Here is an 18990-nt window from a genome sequence, read left to right as displayed (position 1 = left end):
AAATACATCACAAGAACTAAGTATTTCACGTCGGCATTCTCCGGAGACTCCCAAAAGCAGCAGTTTCTGGTGCCTACTTTAATAGCACCATTCGCACTATTCATTTGCGAGAGCATTTCTTAAATACCGCACCCATTTATAATTTGTTTCATCCTTGACCGCTTTTTTCGAAAGGGCCACGGTGGGAGGGGCTTTTACAAAATTCATTTGCCTCCTGTGAGGATCGAACTCACGACCTCTGGTTTACTAGACCAGCGCTCTGCCACTGAGCTAAGGAGGCGCCTCCTAGCGCGCTTTTCGGGTACTTTGTTCTTATGGACTAGTGAATCGGAGATCTTCAGCTGGAAACGCACCGCATTAGCGACCATTATTTGCATTTAGCTACCACAGCTGCTGCTTTCCTACACATCTCACACGATATCGATGTACACCTAAAATTCCAAAACAACACATTTATTTCATTTCAGAGTTACTTTCAGCTTCAGTTACCATTCCTCTGATATTCATAAGAAGCTAGGCATCGTCGTAACCCGTTACGTTCATTACGCAAGGCTCACGAGAGGGGCGCAGGTTGCATCCGCGTAGACACAAAATTTTGCGCCGCCCAGCGTGGGGCTCGAACCCACGACCCTGAGATTAAGAGTCTCATGCTCTACCGACTGAGCTAGCCGGGCTCCACACAATGCTTTACGAGCCATACAATACTGATGGGACCTGCGACCATCTATGGAAGATCCTTTTGACTACAGCTTATTTCCTGCTGCCACAAATGAGCTACAATCCTATTCAATGAAAAATTGTCTCCGAAAGGCATCAAATCTGCTTCAAATGATACGTGGCTATCAGCACCATTATTCAACACACATGCTCGACTGTGCGCAGACGCCTGTGGCGTAGCTCTTGGGCCCTGAATCAGACGCAGTAGTTCCAACAAAAACTCTCCTGAACGGCACTGTGCCGAAAATTTCGCTACAGATCACCCTTGTCTTGCTTGAGCTTCAGGTAGACGCCGGTTTGCAGCCAGGAAGCGGACAGCAGCAACTTTCAACTAGTTTTGTAGTACTCAAACAACACAGTAAAACAGCATGCATCTTTTGCAGAACTGGAAAAACTCGACCGTGACAGGATTCGAACCTGCAATCTTCGGATCCGAAGTCCGACGCCTTATCCATTAGGCCACACGGTCACTGGCGCAATACGCTTCCCCAAACACACCTCATTATCGCCATTTGTGCACTTCCCGGAATGAATTTACCATCTTTGACGCAATTCTCCAATTTCAGTACTAAAAATGCGACGCTACTTCTTGCTGTGTCCCATCGCAAGTTACATTCAAGCCCTTATGACGCTCATCAAACAAGAGCGTGCAAATCAGCTTCAATCGCTTAGTGCCATCTCAGTCGGTTGCAGAAGGTACCTCACCCTATGAGATACAATGGCGAGTTGCCGCTATTACCAAAGCGGCGGCGGCGCCGACGACGACGACGACGACGACGACAACCGCGAGGGTCTCTATCAGGGGTAGAAAATACATCACAAGAACTAAGTATTTCACGTCGGCATTCTCCGGAGACTCCCAAAAGCAGCAGTTTCTGGTGCCTACTTTAATAGCACCATTCGCACTATTCATTTGCGAGAGCATTTCTTAAATACCGCACCCATTTATAATTTGTTTCATCCTTGACCGCTTTTTTCGAAAGGGCCACGGTGGGAGGGGCTTTTACAAAATTCATTTGCCTCCTGTGAGGATCGAACTCACGACCTCTGGTTTACTAGACCAGCGCTCTGCCACTGAGCTAAGGAGGCGCCTCCTAGCGCGCTTTTCGGGTACTTTGTTCTTATGGACTAGTGAATCGGAGATCTTCAGCTGGAAACGCACCGCATTAGCGACCATTATTTGCATTTAGCTACCACAGCTGCTGCTTTCCTACACATCTCACACGATATCGATGTACACCTAAAATTCCAAAACAACACATTTATTTCATTTCAGAGTTACTTTCAGCTTCAGTTACCATTCCTCTGATATTCATAAGAAGCTAGGCATCGTCGTAACCCGTTACGTTCATTACGCAAGGCTCACGAGAGGGGCGCAGGTTGCATCCGCGTAGACACAAAATTTTGCGCCGCCCAGCGTGGGGCTCGAACCCACGACCCTGAGATTAAGAGTCTCATGCTCTACCGACTGAGCTAGCCGGGCTCCACACAATGCTTTACGAGCCATACAATACTGATGGGACCTGCGACCATCTATGGAAGATCCTTTTGACTACAGCTTATTTCCTGCTGCCACAAATGAGCTACAATCCTATTCAATGAAAAATTGTCTCCGAAAGGCATCAAATCTGCTTCAAATGATACGTGGCTATCAGCACCATTATTCAACACACATGCTCGACTGTGCGCAGACGCCTGTGGCGTAGCTCTTGGGCCCTGAATCAGACGCAGTAGTTCCAACAAAAACTCTCCTGAACGGCACTGTGCCGAAAATTTCGCTACAGATCACCCTTGTCTTGCTTGAGCTTCAGGTAGACGCCGGTTTGCAGCCAGGAAGCGGACAGCAGCAACTTTCAACTAGTTTTGTAGTACTCAAACAACACAGTAAAACAGCATGCATCTTTTGCAGAACTGGAAAAACTCGACCGTGACAGGATTCGAACCTGCAATCTTCGGATCCGAAGTCCGACGCCTTATCCATTAGGCCACACGGTCACTGGCGCAATACGCTTCCCCAAACACACCTCATTATCGCCATTTGTGCACTTCCCGGAATGAATTTACCATCTTTGACGCAATTCTCCAATTTCAGTACTAAAAATGCGACGCTACTTCTTGCTGTGTCCCATCGCAAGTTACATTCAAGCCCTTATGACGCTCATCAAACAAGAGCTTGCAAATCAGCTTCAATCGCTTAGTGCCATCTCAGTCGGTTGTAGAACGTACCTCACCCTATGAGATACAATGGCGAGTTGCCGCTATTACCAAAGCGGCGGCGGCGCCGACGACGACGACAACCGCGACGGTCTCTATCAGGGGTAGAAAATACATCACAAGAACTAAGTATTTCACGTCGGCATTCTCCGGAGACTCCCAAAAGCAGCAGTTTCTGGTGCCTACTTTAATAGCACCATTCGCACTATTCATTTGCGAGAGCATTTCTTAAATACCGCACCCATTTATAATTTGTTTCATCCTTGACCGCTTTTTTCGAAAGGGCCACGGTGGGAGGGGCTTTTACAAAATTCATTTGCCTCCTGTGAGGATCGAACTCACGACCTCTGGTTTACTAGACCAGCGCTCTGCCACTGAGCTAAGGAGGCGCCTCCTAGCGCGCTTTTCGGGTACTTTGTTCTTATGGACTAGTGAATCGGAGATCTTCAGCTGGAAACGCACCGCATTAGCGACCATTATTTGCATTTAGCTACCACAGCTGCTGCTTTCCTACACATCTCACACGATATCGATGTACACCTAAAATTCCAAAACAACACATTTATTTCATTTCAGAGATACTTTCAGCTTCAAATACCATTCCTCTGATATTCATAAGAAGCTAGGCATCGTCGTAACCCGTTACGTTCATTACGCAAGGCTCACGAGAGGGGCGCAGGTTGCATCCGCGTAGACACAAAATTTTGCGCCGCCCAGCGTGGGGCTCGAACCCACGACCCTGAGATTAAGAGTCTCATGCTCTACCGACTGAGCTAGCCGGGCTCCACACAATGCTTTACGAGCCATACAATACTGATGGGACCTGCGACCATCTATGGAAGATCCTTTTGACTACAGCTTATTTCCTGCTGCCACAAATGAGCTACAATCCTATTCAATGAAAAATTGTCTCCGAAAGGCATCAAATCTGCTTCAAATGATACGTGGCTATCAGCACCATTATTCAACACACATGCTCGACTGTGCGCAGACGCCTGTGGCGTAGCTCTTGGGCCCTGAATCAGACGCAGTAGTTCCAACAAAAACTCTCCTGAACGGCACTGTGCCGAAAATTTCGCTACAGATCACCCTTGTCTTGCTTGAGCTTCAGGTAGACGCCGGTTTGCAGCCAGGAAGCGGACAGCAGCAACTTTCAACTAGTTTTGTAGTACTCAAACAACACAGTAAAACAGCATGCATCTTTTGCAGAACTGGAAAAACTCGACCGTGACAGGATTCGAACCTGCAATCTTCGGATCCGAAGTCCGACGCCTTATCCATTAGGCCACACGGTCACTGGCGCAATACGCTTCCCCAAACACACCTCATTATCGCCATTTGTGCACTTCCCGGAATGAATTTACCATCTTTGACGCAATTCTCCAATTTCAGTACTAAAAATGCGACGCTACTTCTTGCTGTGTCCCATCGCAAGTTACATTCAAGCCCTTATGACGCTCATCAAACAAGAGCGTGCAAATCAGCTTCAATCGCTTAGTGCCATCTCAGTCGGTTGCAGAAGGTACCTCACCCTATGAGATACAATGGCGAGTTGCCGCTATTACCAAAGCGGCGGCGGCGCCGACGACGACGACGACGACGACGACGACAACCGCGAGGGTCTCTATCAGGGGTAGAAAATACATCACAAGAACTAAGTATTTCACGTCGGCATTCTCCGGAGACTCCCAAAAGCAGCAGTTTCTGGTGCCTACTTTAATAGCACCATTCGCACTATTCATTTGCGAGAGCATTTCTTAAATACCGCACCCATTTATAATTTGTTTCATCCTTGACCGCTTTTTTCGAAAGGGCCACGGTGGGAGGGGCTTTTACAAAATTCATTTGCCTCCTGTGAGGATCGAACTCACGACCTCTGGTTTACTAGACCAGCGCTCTGCCACTGAGCTAAGGAGGCGCCTCCTAGCGCGCTTTTCGGGTACTTTGTTCTTATGGACTAGTGAATCGGAGATCTTCAGCTGGAAACGCACCGCATTAGCGACCATTATTTGCATTTAGCTACCACAGCTGCTGCTTTCCTACACATCTCACACGATATCGATGTACACCTAAAATTCCAAAACAACACATTTATTTCATTTCAGAGTTACTTTCAGCTTCAGTTACCATTCCTCTGATATTCATAAGAAGCTAGGCATCGTCGTAACCCGTTACGTTCATTACGCAAGGCTCACGAGAGGGGCGCAGGTTGCATCCGCGTAGACACAAAATTTTGCGCCGCCCAGCGTGGGGCTCGAACCCACGACCCTGAGATTAAGAGTCTCATGCTCTACCGACTGAGCTAGCCGGGCTCCACACAATGCTTTACGAGCCATACAATACTGATGGGACCTGCGACCATCTATGGAAGATCCTTTTGACTACAGCTTATTTCCTGCTGCCACAAATGAGCTACAATCCTATTCAATGAAAAATTGTCTCCGAAAGGCATCAAATCTGCTTCAAATGATACGTGGCTATCAGCACCATTATTCAACACACATGCTCGACTGTGCGCAGACGCCTGTGGCGTAGCTCTTGGGCCCTGAATCAGACGCAGTAGTTCCAACAAAAACTCTCCTGAACGGCACTGTGCCGAAAATTTCGCTACAGATCACCCTTGTCTTGCTTGAGCTTCAGGTAGACGCCGGTTTGCAGCCAGGAAGCGGACAGCAGCAACTTTCAACTAGTTTTGTAGTACTCAAACAACACAGTAAAACAGCATGCATCTTTTGCAGAACTGGAAAAACTCGACCGTGACAGGATTCGAACCTGCAATCTTCGGATCCGAAGTCCGACGCCTTATCCATTAGGCCACACGGTCACTGGCGCAATACGCTTCCCCAAACACACCTCATTATCGCCATTTGTGCACTTCCCGGAATGAATTTACCATCTTTGACGCAATTCTCCAATTTCAGTACTAAAAATGCGACGCTACTTCTTGCTGTGTCCCATCGCAAGTTACATTCAAGCCCTTATGACGCTCATCAAACAAGAGCTTGCAAATCAGCTTCAATCGCTTAGTGCCATCTCAGTCGGTTGTAGAACGTACCTCACCCTATGAGATACAATGGCGAGTTGCCGCTATTACCAAAGCGGCGGCGGCGCCGACGACGACGACAACCGCGACGGTCTCTATCAGGGGTAGAAAATACATCACAAGAACTAAGTATTTCACGTCGGCATTCTCCGGAGACTCCCAAAAGCAGCAGTTTCTGGTGCCTACTTTAATAGCACCATTCGCACTATTCATTTGCGAGAGCATTTCTTAAATACCGCACCCATTTATAATTTGTTTCATCCTTGACCGCTTTTTTCGAAAGGGCCACGGTGGGAGGGGCTTTTACAAAATTCGTTTGCCTCCTGTGAGGATCGAACTCACGACCTCTGGTTTACTAGACCAGCGCTCTGCCACTGAGCTAAGGAGGCGCCTCCTAGCGCGCTTTTCGGGTACTTTGTTCTTATGGACTAGTGAATCGGAGATCTTCAGCTGGAAACGCACCGCATTAGCGACCATTATTTGCATTTAGCTACCACAGCTGCTGCTTTCCTACACATCTCACACGATATCGATGTACACCTAAAATTCCAAAACAACACATTTATTTCATTTCAGAGATACTTTCAGCTTCAAATACCATTCCTCTGATATTCATAAGAAGCTAGGCATCGTCGTAACCCGTTACGTTCATTACGCAAGGCTCACGAGAGGGGCGCAGGTTGCATCCGCGTAGACACAAAATTTTGCGCCGCCCAGCGTGGGGCTCGAACCCACGACCCTGAGATTAAGAGTCTCATGCTCTACCGACTGAGCTAGCCGGGCTCCACACAATGCTTTACGAGCCATACAATACTGATGGGACCTGCGACCATCTATGGAAGATCCTTTTGACTACAGCTTATTTCCTGCTGCCACAAATGAGCTACAATCCTATTCAATGAAAAATTGTCTCCGAAAGGCATCAAATCTGCTTCAAATGATACGTGGCTATCAGCACCATTATTCAACACACATGCTCGACTGTGCGCAGACGCCTGTGGCGTAGCTCTTGGGCCCTGAATCAGACGCAGTAGTTCCAACAAAAACTCTCCTGAACGGCACTGTGCCGAAAATTTCGCTACAGATCACCCTTGTCTTGCTTGAGCTTCAGGTAGACGCCGGTTTGCAGCCAGGAAGCGGACAGCAGCAACTTTCAACTAGTTTTGTAGTACTCAAACAACACAGTAAAACAGCATGCATCTTTTGCAGAACTGGAAAAACTCGACCGTGACAGGATTCGAACCTGCAATCTTCGGATCCGAAGTCCGACGCCTTATCCATTAGGCCACACGGTCACTGGCGCAATACGCTTCCCCAAACACACCTCATTATCGCCATTTGTGCACTTCCCGGAATGAATTTACCATCTTTGACGCAATTCTCCAATTTCAGTACTAAAAATGCGACGCTACTTCTTGCTGTGTCCCATCGCAAGTTACATTCAAGCCCTTATGACGCTCATCAAACAAGAGCTTGCAAATCAGCTTCAATCGCTTAGTGCCATCTCAGTCGGTTGTAGAACGTACCTCACCCTATGAGATACAATGGCGAGTTGCCGCTATTACCAAAGCGGCGGCGGCGCCGACGACGACGACAACCGCGACGGTCTCTATCAGGGGTAGAAAATACATCACAAGAACTAAGTATTTCACGTCGGCATTCTCCGGAGACTCCCAAAAGCAGCAGTTTCTGGTGCCTACTTTAATAGCACCATTCGCACTATTCATTTGCGAGAGCATTTCTTAAATACCGCACCCATTTATAATTTGTTTCATCCTTGACCGCTTTTTTCGAAAGGGCCACGGTGGGAGGGGCTTTTACAAAATTCATTTGCCTCCTGTGAGGATCGAACTCACGACCTCTGGTTTACTAGACCAGCGCTCTGCCACTGAGCTAAGGAGGCGCCTCCTAGCGCGCTTTTCGGGTACTTTGTTCTTATGGACTAGTGAATCGGAGATCTTCAGCTGGAAACGCACCGCATTAGCGACCATTATTTGCATTTAGCTACCACAGCTGCTGCTTTCCTACACATCTCACACGATATCGATGTACACCTAAAATTCCAAAACAACACATTTATTTCATTTCAGAGTTACTTTCAGCTTCAGTTACCATTCCTCTGATATTCATAAGAAGCTAGGCATCGTCGTAACCCGTTACGTTCATTACGCAAGGCTCACGAGAGGGGCGCAGGTTGCATCCGCGTAGACACAAAATTTTGCGCCGCCCAGCGTGGGGCTCGAACCCACGACCCTGAGATTAAGAGTCTCATGCTCTACCGACTGAGCTAGCCGGGCTCCACACAATGCTTTACGAGCCATACAATACTGATGGGACCTGCGACCATCTATGGAAGATCCTTTTGACTACAGCTTATTTCCTGCTGCCACAAATGAGCTACAATCCTATTCAATGAAAAATTGTCTCCGAAAGGCATCAAATCTGCTTCAAATGATACGTGGCTATCAGCACCATTATTCAACACACATGCTCGACTGTGCGCAGACGCCTGTGGCGTAGCTCTTGGGCCCTGAATCAGACGCAGTAGTTCCAACAAAAACTCTCCTGAACGGCACTGTGCCGAAAATTTCGCTACAGATCACCCTTGTCTTGCTTGAGCTTCAGGTAGACGCCGGTTTGCAGCCAGGAAGCGGACAGCAGCAACTTTCAACTAGTTTTGTAGTACTCAAACAACACAGTAAAACAGCATGCATCTTTTGCAGAACTGGAAAAACTCGACCGTGACAGGATTCGAACCTGCAATCTTCGGATCCGAAGTCCGACGCCTTATCCATTAGGCCACACGGTCACTGGCGCAATACGCTTCCCCAAACACACCTCATTATCGCCATTTGTGCACTTCCCGGAATGAATTTACCATCTTTGACGCAATTCTCCAATTTCAGTACTAAAAATGCGACGCTACTTCTTGCTGTGTCCCATCGCAAGTTACATTCAAGCCCTTATGACGCTCATCAAACAAGAGCTTGCAAATCAGCTTCAATCGCTTAGTGCCATCTCAGTCGGTTGTAGAACGTACCTCACCCTATGAGATACAATGGCGAGTTGCCGCTATTACCAAAGCGGCGGCGGCGCCGACGACGACGACAACCGCGAGGGTCTCTATCAGGGGTAGAAAATACATCACAAGAACTAAGTATTTCACGTCGGCATTCTCCGGAGACTCCCAAAAGCAGCAGTTTCTGGTGCCTACTTTAATAGCACCATTCGCACTATTCATTTGCGAGAGCATTTCTTAAATACCGCACCCATTTATAATTTGTTTCATCCTTGACCGCTTTTTTCGAAAGGGCCACGGTGGGAGGGGCTTTTACAAAATTCATTTGCCTCCTGTGAGGATCGAACTCACGACCTCTGGTTTACTAGACCAGCGCTCTGCCACTGAGCTAAGGAGGCGCCTCCTAGCGCGCTTTTCGGGTACTTTGTTCTTATGGACTAGTGAATCGGAGATCTTCAGCTGGAAACGCACCGCATTAGCGACCATTATTTGCATTTAGCTACCACAGCTGCTGCTTTCCTACACATCTCACACGATATCGATGTACACCTAAAATTCCAAAACAACACATTTATTTCATTTCAGAGTTACTTTCAGCTTCAAATACCATTCCTCTGATATTCATAAGAAGCTAGGCATCGTCGTAACCCGTTACGTTCATTACGCAAGGCTCACGAGAGGGGCGCAGGTTGCATCCGCGTAGACACAAAATTTTGCGCCGCCCAGCGTGGGGCTCGAACCCACGACCCTGAGATTAAGAGTCTCATGCTCTACCGACTGAGCTAGCCGGGCTCCACACAATGCTTTACGAGCCATACAATACTGATGGGACCTGCGACCATCTATGGAAGATCCTTTTGACTACAGCTTATTTCCTGCTGCCACAAATGAGCTACAATCCTATTCAATGAAAAATTGTCTCCGAAAGGCATCAAATCTGCTTCAAATGATACGTGGCTATCAGCACCATTATTCAACACACATGCTCGACTGTGCGCAGACGCCTGTGGCGTAGCTCTTGGGCCCTGAATCAGACGCAGTAGTTCCAACAAAAACTCTCCTGAACGGCACTGTGCCGAAAATTTCGCTACAGATCACCCTTGTCTTGCTTGAGCTTCAGGTAGACGCCGGTTTGCAGCCAGGAAGCGGACAGCAGCAACTTTCAACTAGTTTTGTAGTACTCAAACAACACAGTAAAACAGCATGCATCTTTTGCAGAACTGGAAAAACTCGACCGTGACAGGATTCGAACCTGCAATCTTCGGATCCGAAGTCCGACGCCTTATCCATTAGGCCACACGGTCACTGGCGCAATACGCTTCCCCAAACACACCTCATTATCGCCATTTGTGCACTTCCCGGAATGAATTTACCATCTTTGACGCAATTCTCCAATTTCAGTACTAAAAATGCGACGCTACTTCTTGCTGTGTCCCATCGCAAGTTACATTCAAGCCCTTATGACGCTCATCAAACAAGAGCTTGCAAATCAGCTTCAATCGCTTAGTGCCATCTCAGTCGGTTGTAGAACGTACCTCACCCTATGAGATACAATGGCGAGTTGCCGCTATTACCAAAGCGGCGGCGGCGCCGACGACGACGACAACCGCGACGGTCTCTATCAGGGGTAGAAAATACATCACAAGAACTAAGTATTTCACGTCGGCATTCTCCGGAGACTCCCAAAAGCAGCAGTTTCTGGTGCCTACTTTAATAGCACCATTCGCACTATTCATTTGCGAGAGCATTTCTTAAATACCGCACCCATTTATAATTTGTTTCATCCTTGACCGCTTTTTTCGAAAGGGCCACGGTGGGAGGGGCTTTTACAAAATTCATTTGCCTCCTGTGAGGATCGAACTCACGACCTCTGGTTTACTAGACCAGCGCTCTGCCACTGAGCTAAGGAGGCGCCTCCTAGCGCGCTTTTCGGGTACTTTGTTCTTATGGACTAGTGAATCGGAGATCTTCAGCTGGAAACGCACCGCATTAGCGACCATTATTTGCATTTAGCTACCACAGCTGCTGCTTTCCTACACATCTCACACGATATCGATGTACACCTAAAATTCCAAAACAACACATTTATTTCATTTCAGAGATACTTTCAGCTTCAAATACCATTCCTCTGATATTCATAAGAAGCTAGGCATCGTCGTAACCCGTTACGTTCATTACGCAAGGCTCACGAGAGGGGCGCAGGTTGCATCCGCGTAGACACAAAATTTTGCGCCGCCCAGCGTGGGGCTCGAACCCACGACCCTGAGATTAAGAGTCTCATGCTCTACCGACTGAGCTAGCCGGGCTCCACACAATGCTTTACGAGCCATACAATACTGATGGGACCTGCGACCATCTATGGAAGATCCTTTTGACTACAGCTTATTTCCTGCTGCCACAAATGAGCTACAATCCTATTCAATGAAAAATTGTCTCCGAAAGGCATCAAATCTGCTTCAAATGATACGTGGCTATCAGCACCATTATTCAACACACATGCTCGACTGTGCGCAGACGCCTGTGGCGTAGCTCTTGGGCCCTGAATCAGACGCAGTAGTTCCAACAAAAACTCTCCTGAACGGCACTGTGCCGAAAATTTCGCTACAGATCACCCTTGTCTTGCTTGAGCTTCAGGTAGACGCCGGTTTGCAGCCAGGAAGCGGACAGCAGCAACTTTCAACTAGTTTTGTAGTACTCAAACAACACAGTAAAACAGCATGCATCTTTTGCAGAACTGGAAAAACTCGACCGTGACAGGATTCGAACCTGCAATCTTCGGATCCGAAGTCCGACGCCTTATCCATTAGGCCACACGGTCACTGGCGCAATACGCTTCCCCAAACACACCTCATTATCGCCATTTGTGCACTTCCCGGAATGAATTTACCATCTTTGACGCAATTCTCCAATTTCAGTACTAAAAATGCGACGCTACTTCTTGCTGTGTCCCATCGCAAGTTACATTCAAGCCCTTATGACGCTCATCAAACAAGAGCTTGCAAATCAGCTTCAATCGCTTAGTGCCATCTCAGTCGGTTGTAGAACGTACCTCACCCTATGAGATACAATGGCGAGTTGCCGCTATTACCAAAGCGGCGGCGGCGCCGACGACGACGACAACCGCGAGGGTCTCTATCAGGGGTAGAAAATACATCACAAGAACTAAGTATTTCACGTCGGCATTCTCCGGAGACTCCCAAAAGCAGCAGTTTCTGGTGCCTACTTTAATAGCACCATTCGCACTATTCATTTGCGAGAGCATTTCTTAAATACCGCACCCATTTATAATTTGTTTCATCCTTGACCGCTTTTTTCGAAAGGGCCACGGTGGGAGGGGCTTTTACAAAATTCATTTGCCTCCTGTGAGGATCGAACTCACGACCTCTGGTTTACTAGACCAGCGCTCTGCCACTGAGCTAAGGAGGCGCCTCCTAGCGCGCTTTTCGGGTACTTTGTTCTTATGGACTAGTGAATCGGAGATCTTCAGCTGGAAACGCACCGCATTAGCGACCATTATTTGCATTTAGCTACCACAGCTGCTGCTTTCCTACACATCTCACACGATATCGATGTACACCTAAAATTCCAAAACAACACATTTATTTCATTTCAGAGTTACTTTCAGCTTCAAATACCATTCCTCTGATATTCATAAGAAGCTAGGCATCGTCGTAACCCGTTACGTTCATTACGCAAGGCTCACGAGAGGGGCGCAGGTTGCATCCGCGTAGACACAAAATTTTGCGCCGCCCAGCGTGGGGCTCGAACCCACGACCCTGAGATTAAGAGTCTCATGCTCTACCGACTGAGCTAGCCGGGCTCCACACAATGCTTTACGAGCCATACAATACTGATGGGACCTGCGACCATCTATGGAAGATCCTTTTGACTACAGCTTATTTCCTGCTGCCACAAATGAGCTACAATCCTATTCAATGAAAAATTGTCTCCGAAAGGCATCAAATCTGCTTCAAATGATACGTGGCTATCAGCACCATTATTCAACACACATGCTCGACTGTGCGCAGACGCCTGTGGCGTAGCTCTTGGGCCCTGAATCAGACGCAGTAGTTCCAACAAAAACTCTCCTGAACGGCACTGTGCCGAAAATTTCGCTACAGATCACCCTTGTCTTGCTTGAGCTTCAGGTAGACGCCGGTTTGCAGCCAGGAAGCGGACAGCAGCAACTTTCAACTAGTTTTGTAGTACTCAAACAACACAGTAAAACAGCATGCATCTTTTGCAGAACTGGAAAAACTCGACCGTGACAGGATTCGAACCTGCAATCTTCGGATCCGAAGTCCGACGCCTTATCCATTAGGCCACACGGTCACTGGCGCAATACGCTTCCCCAAACACACCTCATTATCGCCATTTGTGCACTTCCCGGAATGAATTTACCATCTTTGACGCAATTCTCCAATTTCAGTACTAAAAATGCGACGCTACTTCTTGCTGTGTCCCATCGCAAGTTACATTCAAGCCCTTATGACGCTCATCAAACAAGAGCTTGCAAATCAGCTTCAATCGCTTAGTGCCATCTCAGTCGGTTGTAGAACGTACCTCACCCTATGAGATACAATGGCGAGTTGCCGCTATTACCAAAGCGGCGGCGGCGCCGACGACGACGACAACGACGACGACGACAACCGCGAGGGTCTCTATCAGGGGTAGAAAATACATCACAAGAACTAAGTATTTCACGTCGGCATTCTCCGGAGACTCCCAAAAGCAGCAGTTTCTGGTGCCTACTTTAATAGCACCATTCGCACTATTCATTTGCGAGAGCATTTCTTAAATACCGCACCCATTTATAATTTGTTTCATCCTTGACCGCTTTTTTCGAAAGGGCCACGGTGGGAGGGGCTTTTACAAAATTCATTTGCCTCCTGTGAGGATCGAACTCACGACCTCTGGTTTACTAGACCAGCGCTCTGCCACTGAGCTAAGGAGGCGCCTCCTAGCGCGCTTTTCGGGTACTTTGTTCTTATGGACTAGTGAATCGGAGATCTTCAGCTGGAAACGCACCGCATTAGCGACCATTATTTGCATTTAGCTACCACAGCTGCTGCTTTCCTACACATCTCACACGATATCGATGTACACCTAAAATTCCAAAACAACACATTTATTTCATTTCAGAGTTACTTTCAGCTTCAAATACCATTCCTCTGATATTCATAAGAAGCTAGGCATCGTCGTAACCCGTTACGTTCATTACGCAAGGCTCACGAGAGGGGCGCAGGTTGCATCCGCGTAGACACAAAATTTTGCGCCGCCCAGCGTGGGGCTCGAACCCACGACCCTGAGATTAAGAGTCTCATGCTCTACCGACTGAGCTAGCCGGGCTCCACACAATGCTTTACGAGCCATACAATACTGATGGGACCTGCGACCATCTATGGAAGATCCTTTTGACTACAGCTTATTTCCTGCTGCCACAAATGAGCTACAATCCTATTCAATGAAAAATTGTCTCCGAAAGGCATCAAATCTGCTTCAAATGATACGTGGCTATCAGCACCATTATTCAACACACATGCTCGACTGTGCGCAGACGCCTGTGGCGTAGCTCTTGGGCCCTGAATCAGACGCAGTAGTTCCAACAAAAACTCTCCTGAACGGCACTGTGCCGAAAATTTCGCTACAGATCACCCTTGTCTTGCTTGAGCTTCAGGTAGACGCCGGTTTGCAGCCAGGAAGCGGACAGCAGCAACTTTCAACTAGTTTTGTAGTACTCAAACAACACAGTAAAACAGCATGCATCTTTTGCAGAACTGGAAAAACTCGACCGTGACAGGATTCGAACCTGCAATCTTCGGATCCGAAGTCCGACGCCTTATCCATTAGGCCACACGGTCACTGGCGCAATACGCTTCCCCAAACACACCTCATTATCGCCATTTGTGCACTTCCCGGAATGAATTTACCATCTTTGACGCAATTCTCCAATTTCAGTACTAAAAATGCGACGCTACTTCTTGCTGTGTCCCATCGCAAGTTACATTCAAGCCCTTATGACGCTCATCAAACAAGAGCTTGCAAATCAGCTTCAATCGCTTAGTGCCATCTCAGTCGGTTGTAGAACGTACCTCACCCTATGAGATACAATGGCGAGTTGCCGCTATTACCAAAGCGGCGGCGGCGCCGACGACGACGACGACAACCGCGAGGGTCTCTATCAGGGGTAGAAAATACATCACAAGAACTAAGTATTTCACGTCGGCATTCTCCGGAGACTCCCAAAAGCAGCAGTTTCTGGTGCCTACTTTAATAGCACCATTCGCACTATTCATTTGCGAGAGCATTTCTTAAATACCGCACCCATTTATAATTTGTTTCATCCTTGACCGCTTTTTTCGAAAGGGCCACGGTGGGAGGGGCTTTTACAAAATTCATTTGCCTCCTGTGAGGATCGAACTCACGACCTCTGGTTTACTAGACCAGCGCTCTGCCACTGAGCTAAGGAGGCGCCTCCTAGCGCGCTTTTCGGGTACTTTGTTCTTATGGACTAGTGAATCGGAGATCTTCAGCTGGAAACGCACCGCATTAGCGACCATTATTTGCATTTAGCTACCACAGCTGCTGCTTTCCTACACATCTCACACGATATCGATGTACACCTAAAATTCCAAAACAACACATTTATTTCATTTCAGAGTTACTTTCAGCTTCAAATACCATTCCTCTGATATTCATAAGAAGCTAGGCATCGTCGTAACCCGTTACGTTCATTACGCAAGGCTCACGAGAGGGGCGCAGGTTGCATCCGCGTAGACACAAAATTTTGCGCCGCCCAGCGTGGGGCTCGAACCCACGACCCTGAGATTAAGAGTCTCATGCTCTACCGACTGAGCTAGCCGGGCTCCACACAATGCTTTACGAGCCATACAATACTGATGGGACCTGCGACCATCTATGGAAGATCCTTTTGACTACAGCTTATTTCCTGCTGCCACAAATGAGCTACAATCCTATTCAATGAAAAATTGTCTCCGAAAGGCATCAAATCTGCTTCAAATGATACGTGGCTATCAGCACCATTATTCAACACACATGCTCGACTGTGCGCAGACGCCTGTGGCGTAGCTCTTGGGCCCTGAATCAGACGCAGTAGTTCCAACAAAAACTCTCCTGAACGGCACTGTGCCGAAAATTTCGCTACAGATCACCCTTGTCTTGCTTGAGCTTCAGGTAGACGCCGGTTTGCAGCCAGGAAGCGGACAGCAGCAACTTTCAACTAGTTTTGTAGTACTCAAACAACACAGTAAAACAGCATGCATCTTTTGCAGAACTGGAAAAACTCGACCGTGACAGGATTCGAACCTGCAATCTTCGGATCCGAAGTCCGACGCCTTATCCATTAGGCCACACGGTCACTGGCGCAATACGCTTCCCCAAACACACCTCATTATCGCCATTTGTGCACTTCCCGGAATGAATTTACCATCTTTGACGCAATTCTCCAATTTCAGTACTAAAAATGCGACGCTACTTCTTGCTGTGTCCCATCGCAAGTTACATTCAAGCCCTTATGACGCTCATCAAACAAGAGCTTGCAAATCAGCTTCAATCGCTTAGTGCCATCTCAGTCGGTTGTAGAACGTACCTCACCCTATGAGATACAATGGCGAGTTGCCGCTATTACCAAAGCGGCGGCGGCGCCGACGACGACGACAACCGCGACGGTCTCTATCAGGGGTAGAAAATACATCACAAGAACTAAGTATTTCACGTCGGCATTCTCCGGAGACTCCCAAAAGCAGCAGTTTCTGGTGCCTACTTTAATAGCACCATTCGCACTATTCATTTGCGAGAGCATTTCTTAAATACCGCACCCATTTATAATTTGTTTCATCCTTGACCGCTTTTTTCGAAAGGGCCACGGTGGGAGGGGCTTTTACAAAATTCATTTGCCTCCTGTGAGGATCGAACTCACGACCTCTGGTTTACTAGACCAGCGCTCTGCCACTGAGCTAAGGAGGCGCCTCCTAGCGCGCTTTTCGGGTACTTTGTTCTTATGGACTAGTGAATCGGAGATCTTCAGCTGGAAACGCACCGCATTAGCGACCATTATTTGCATTTAGCTACCACAGCTGCTGCTTTCCTACACATCTCACACGATATCGATGTACACCTAAAATTCCAAAACAACACATTTATTTCATTTCAGAGATACTTTCAGCTTCAAATACCATTCCTCTGATATTCATAAGAAGCTAGGCATCGTCGTAACCCGTTACGTTCATTACGCAAGGCTCACGAGAGGGGCGCAGGTTGCATCCGCGTAGACACAAAATTTTGCGCCGCCCAGCGTGGGGCTCGAACCCACGACCCTGAGATTAAGAGTCTCATGCTCTACCGACTGAGCTAGCCGGGCTCCACACAATGCTTTACGAGCCATACAATACTGATGGGACCTGCGACCATCTATGGAAGATCCTTTTGACTACAGCTTATTTCCTGCTGCCACAAATGAGCTACAATCCTATTCAATGAAAAATTGTCTCCGAAAGGCATCAAATCTGCTTCAAATGATACGTGGCTATCAGCACCATTATTCAACACACATGCTCGACTGTGCGCAGACGCCTGTGGCGTAGCTCTTGGGCCCTGAATCAGACGCAGTAGTTCCAACAAAAACTCTCCTGAACGGCACTGTGCCGAAAATTTCGCTACAGATCACCCTTGTCTTGCTTGAGCTTCAGGTAGACGCCGGTTTGCAGCCAGGAAGCGGACAGCAGCAACTTTCAACTAGTTTTGTAGTACTCAAACAACACAGTAAAACAGCATGCATCTTTTGCAGAACTGGAAAAACTCGACCGTGACAGGATTCGAACCTGCAATCTTCGGATCCGAAGTCCGACGCCTTATCCATTAGGCCACACGGTCACTGGCGCAATACGCTTCCCCAAACACACCTCATTATCGCCATTTGTGCACTTCCCGGAATGAATTTACCATCTTTGACGCAATTCTCCAATTTCAGTACTAAAAATGCGACGCTACTTCTTGCTGTGTCCCATCGCAAGTTACATTCAAGCCCTTATGACGCTCATCAAACAAGAGCTTGCAAATCAGCTTCAATCGCTTAGTGCCATCTCAGTCGGTTGTAGAACGTACCTCACCCTATGAGATACAATGGCGAGTTGCCGCTATTACCAAAGCGGCGGCGGCGCCGACGACGACGACAACCGCGAGGGTCTCTATCAGGGGTAGAAAATACATCACAAGAACTAAGTATTTCACGTCGGCATTCTCCGGAGACTCCCAAAAGCAGCAGTTTCTGGTGCCTACTTTAATAGCACCATTCGCACTATTCATTTGCGAGAGCATTTCTTAAATACCGCACCCATTTATAATTTGTTTCATCCTTGACCGCTTTTTTCGAAAGGGCCACGGTGGGAGGGGCTTTTACAAAATTCATTTGCCTCCTGTGAGGATCGAACTCACGACCTCTGGTTTACTAGACCAGCGCTCTGCCACTGAGCTAAGGAGGCGCCTCCTAGCGCGCTTTTCGGGTACTTTGTTCTTATGGACTAGTGAATCGGAGATCTTCAGCTGGAAACGCACCGCATTAGCGACCATTATTTGCATTTAGCTACCACAGCTGCTGCTTTCCTACACATCTCACACGATATCGATGTACACCTAAAATTCCAAAACAACACATTTATTTCATTTCAGAGTTACTTTCAGCTTCAAATACCATTCCTCTGATATTCATAAGAAGCTAGGCATCGTCGTAACCCGTTACGTTCATTACGCAAGGCTCACGAGAGGGGCGCAGGTTGCATCCGCGTAGACACAAAATTTTGCGCCGCCCAGCGTGGGGCTCGAACCCACGACCCTGAGATTAAGAGTCTCATGCTCTACCGACTGAGCTAGCCGGGCTCCACACAATGCTTTACGAGCCATACAATACTGATGGGACCTGCGACCATCTATGGAAGATCCTTTTGACTACAGCTTATTTCCTGCTGCCACAAATGAGCTA

General features: G+C 47.7%; 38 non-coding genes across 38 annotated transcripts; all 38 read right to left on the bottom strand.

The window, feature by feature from the left end:
- Positions 1-208: 208 nt before the first annotated feature.
- On the bottom strand, positions 209-280 carry Trnat-agu (transfer RNA threonine (anticodon AGU)). The gene has a single exon. It is a non-coding gene; the product is annotated as a tRNA-Thr (tRNA).
- A 321-nt stretch (positions 281-601) lies between these two features.
- Positions 602-674, bottom strand: Trnak-cuu (transfer RNA lysine (anticodon CUU)). The gene has a single exon. It is a non-coding gene; the product is annotated as a tRNA-Lys (tRNA).
- A 439-nt stretch (positions 675-1113) lies between these two features.
- Trnar-ucg (transfer RNA arginine (anticodon UCG)) lies at positions 1114-1186 on the bottom strand. The gene has a single exon. It is a non-coding gene; the product is annotated as a tRNA-Arg (tRNA).
- Positions 1187-1734: 548 nt separating this feature from the next.
- On the bottom strand, positions 1735-1806 carry Trnat-agu (transfer RNA threonine (anticodon AGU)). Its single transcript has one exon. It is a non-coding gene; the product is annotated as a tRNA-Thr (tRNA).
- Positions 1807-2127: 321 nt separating this feature from the next.
- Trnak-cuu (transfer RNA lysine (anticodon CUU)) lies at positions 2128-2200 on the bottom strand. The gene has a single exon. It is a non-coding gene; the product is annotated as a tRNA-Lys (tRNA).
- A 439-nt stretch (positions 2201-2639) lies between these two features.
- Positions 2640-2712, bottom strand: Trnar-ucg (transfer RNA arginine (anticodon UCG)). The gene has a single exon. It is a non-coding gene; the product is annotated as a tRNA-Arg (tRNA).
- A 536-nt stretch (positions 2713-3248) lies between these two features.
- Trnat-agu (transfer RNA threonine (anticodon AGU)) lies at positions 3249-3320 on the bottom strand. The gene has a single exon. It is a non-coding gene; the product is annotated as a tRNA-Thr (tRNA).
- Positions 3321-3641: 321 nt separating this feature from the next.
- Trnak-cuu (transfer RNA lysine (anticodon CUU)) lies at positions 3642-3714 on the bottom strand. The gene has a single exon. It is a non-coding gene; the product is annotated as a tRNA-Lys (tRNA).
- Positions 3715-4153: 439 nt separating this feature from the next.
- On the bottom strand, positions 4154-4226 carry Trnar-ucg (transfer RNA arginine (anticodon UCG)). The gene has a single exon. It is a non-coding gene; the product is annotated as a tRNA-Arg (tRNA).
- A 551-nt stretch (positions 4227-4777) lies between these two features.
- On the bottom strand, positions 4778-4849 carry Trnat-agu (transfer RNA threonine (anticodon AGU)). The gene has a single exon. It is a non-coding gene; the product is annotated as a tRNA-Thr (tRNA).
- Positions 4850-5170: 321 nt separating this feature from the next.
- On the bottom strand, positions 5171-5243 carry Trnak-cuu (transfer RNA lysine (anticodon CUU)). Its single transcript has one exon. It is a non-coding gene; the product is annotated as a tRNA-Lys (tRNA).
- A 439-nt stretch (positions 5244-5682) lies between these two features.
- On the bottom strand, positions 5683-5755 carry Trnar-ucg (transfer RNA arginine (anticodon UCG)). The gene has a single exon. It is a non-coding gene; the product is annotated as a tRNA-Arg (tRNA).
- Positions 5756-6291: 536 nt separating this feature from the next.
- Positions 6292-6363, bottom strand: Trnat-agu (transfer RNA threonine (anticodon AGU)). Its single transcript has one exon. It is a non-coding gene; the product is annotated as a tRNA-Thr (tRNA).
- Positions 6364-6684: 321 nt separating this feature from the next.
- Positions 6685-6757, bottom strand: Trnak-cuu (transfer RNA lysine (anticodon CUU)). Its single transcript has one exon. It is a non-coding gene; the product is annotated as a tRNA-Lys (tRNA).
- A 439-nt stretch (positions 6758-7196) lies between these two features.
- On the bottom strand, positions 7197-7269 carry Trnar-ucg (transfer RNA arginine (anticodon UCG)). The gene has a single exon. It is a non-coding gene; the product is annotated as a tRNA-Arg (tRNA).
- Positions 7270-7805: 536 nt separating this feature from the next.
- On the bottom strand, positions 7806-7877 carry Trnat-agu (transfer RNA threonine (anticodon AGU)). The gene has a single exon. It is a non-coding gene; the product is annotated as a tRNA-Thr (tRNA).
- Positions 7878-8198: 321 nt separating this feature from the next.
- On the bottom strand, positions 8199-8271 carry Trnak-cuu (transfer RNA lysine (anticodon CUU)). The gene has a single exon. It is a non-coding gene; the product is annotated as a tRNA-Lys (tRNA).
- A 439-nt stretch (positions 8272-8710) lies between these two features.
- Positions 8711-8783, bottom strand: Trnar-ucg (transfer RNA arginine (anticodon UCG)). Its single transcript has one exon. It is a non-coding gene; the product is annotated as a tRNA-Arg (tRNA).
- A 536-nt stretch (positions 8784-9319) lies between these two features.
- Positions 9320-9391, bottom strand: Trnat-agu (transfer RNA threonine (anticodon AGU)). Its single transcript has one exon. It is a non-coding gene; the product is annotated as a tRNA-Thr (tRNA).
- Positions 9392-9712: 321 nt separating this feature from the next.
- On the bottom strand, positions 9713-9785 carry Trnak-cuu (transfer RNA lysine (anticodon CUU)). The gene has a single exon. It is a non-coding gene; the product is annotated as a tRNA-Lys (tRNA).
- A 439-nt stretch (positions 9786-10224) lies between these two features.
- Trnar-ucg (transfer RNA arginine (anticodon UCG)) lies at positions 10225-10297 on the bottom strand. Its single transcript has one exon. It is a non-coding gene; the product is annotated as a tRNA-Arg (tRNA).
- A 536-nt stretch (positions 10298-10833) lies between these two features.
- On the bottom strand, positions 10834-10905 carry Trnat-agu (transfer RNA threonine (anticodon AGU)). The gene has a single exon. It is a non-coding gene; the product is annotated as a tRNA-Thr (tRNA).
- Positions 10906-11226: 321 nt separating this feature from the next.
- Positions 11227-11299, bottom strand: Trnak-cuu (transfer RNA lysine (anticodon CUU)). The gene has a single exon. It is a non-coding gene; the product is annotated as a tRNA-Lys (tRNA).
- A 439-nt stretch (positions 11300-11738) lies between these two features.
- On the bottom strand, positions 11739-11811 carry Trnar-ucg (transfer RNA arginine (anticodon UCG)). Its single transcript has one exon. It is a non-coding gene; the product is annotated as a tRNA-Arg (tRNA).
- Positions 11812-12347: 536 nt separating this feature from the next.
- Trnat-agu (transfer RNA threonine (anticodon AGU)) lies at positions 12348-12419 on the bottom strand. The gene has a single exon. It is a non-coding gene; the product is annotated as a tRNA-Thr (tRNA).
- Positions 12420-12740: 321 nt separating this feature from the next.
- Positions 12741-12813, bottom strand: Trnak-cuu (transfer RNA lysine (anticodon CUU)). The gene has a single exon. It is a non-coding gene; the product is annotated as a tRNA-Lys (tRNA).
- A 439-nt stretch (positions 12814-13252) lies between these two features.
- Trnar-ucg (transfer RNA arginine (anticodon UCG)) lies at positions 13253-13325 on the bottom strand. The gene has a single exon. It is a non-coding gene; the product is annotated as a tRNA-Arg (tRNA).
- Positions 13326-13876: 551 nt separating this feature from the next.
- On the bottom strand, positions 13877-13948 carry Trnat-agu (transfer RNA threonine (anticodon AGU)). Its single transcript has one exon. It is a non-coding gene; the product is annotated as a tRNA-Thr (tRNA).
- Positions 13949-14269: 321 nt separating this feature from the next.
- Trnak-cuu (transfer RNA lysine (anticodon CUU)) lies at positions 14270-14342 on the bottom strand. The gene has a single exon. It is a non-coding gene; the product is annotated as a tRNA-Lys (tRNA).
- Positions 14343-14781: 439 nt separating this feature from the next.
- Trnar-ucg (transfer RNA arginine (anticodon UCG)) lies at positions 14782-14854 on the bottom strand. Its single transcript has one exon. It is a non-coding gene; the product is annotated as a tRNA-Arg (tRNA).
- A 539-nt stretch (positions 14855-15393) lies between these two features.
- On the bottom strand, positions 15394-15465 carry Trnat-agu (transfer RNA threonine (anticodon AGU)). The gene has a single exon. It is a non-coding gene; the product is annotated as a tRNA-Thr (tRNA).
- A 321-nt stretch (positions 15466-15786) lies between these two features.
- Trnak-cuu (transfer RNA lysine (anticodon CUU)) lies at positions 15787-15859 on the bottom strand. The gene has a single exon. It is a non-coding gene; the product is annotated as a tRNA-Lys (tRNA).
- A 439-nt stretch (positions 15860-16298) lies between these two features.
- Positions 16299-16371, bottom strand: Trnar-ucg (transfer RNA arginine (anticodon UCG)). Its single transcript has one exon. It is a non-coding gene; the product is annotated as a tRNA-Arg (tRNA).
- Positions 16372-16907: 536 nt separating this feature from the next.
- Positions 16908-16979, bottom strand: Trnat-agu (transfer RNA threonine (anticodon AGU)). Its single transcript has one exon. It is a non-coding gene; the product is annotated as a tRNA-Thr (tRNA).
- A 321-nt stretch (positions 16980-17300) lies between these two features.
- On the bottom strand, positions 17301-17373 carry Trnak-cuu (transfer RNA lysine (anticodon CUU)). The gene has a single exon. It is a non-coding gene; the product is annotated as a tRNA-Lys (tRNA).
- Positions 17374-17812: 439 nt separating this feature from the next.
- On the bottom strand, positions 17813-17885 carry Trnar-ucg (transfer RNA arginine (anticodon UCG)). Its single transcript has one exon. It is a non-coding gene; the product is annotated as a tRNA-Arg (tRNA).
- A 536-nt stretch (positions 17886-18421) lies between these two features.
- On the bottom strand, positions 18422-18493 carry Trnat-agu (transfer RNA threonine (anticodon AGU)). Its single transcript has one exon. It is a non-coding gene; the product is annotated as a tRNA-Thr (tRNA).
- A 321-nt stretch (positions 18494-18814) lies between these two features.
- On the bottom strand, positions 18815-18887 carry Trnak-cuu (transfer RNA lysine (anticodon CUU)). Its single transcript has one exon. It is a non-coding gene; the product is annotated as a tRNA-Lys (tRNA).
- Between the last annotated feature and the right edge of the window lie 103 nt (positions 18888-18990).

The sequence above is a fragment of the Schistocerca nitens genome, chromosome 8 (genome assembly GCF_023898315.1).
Source record: "Schistocerca nitens isolate TAMUIC-IGC-003100 chromosome 8, iqSchNite1.1, whole genome shotgun sequence".
In the NCBI taxonomy this organism is placed as follows: Eukaryota; Metazoa; Arthropoda; class Insecta; order Orthoptera; family Acrididae; genus Schistocerca; species Schistocerca nitens.
The sequence above is the reverse complement of the archived record's forward strand: the minus strand, read 5'-3'. Positions and strand labels throughout refer to the sequence as shown.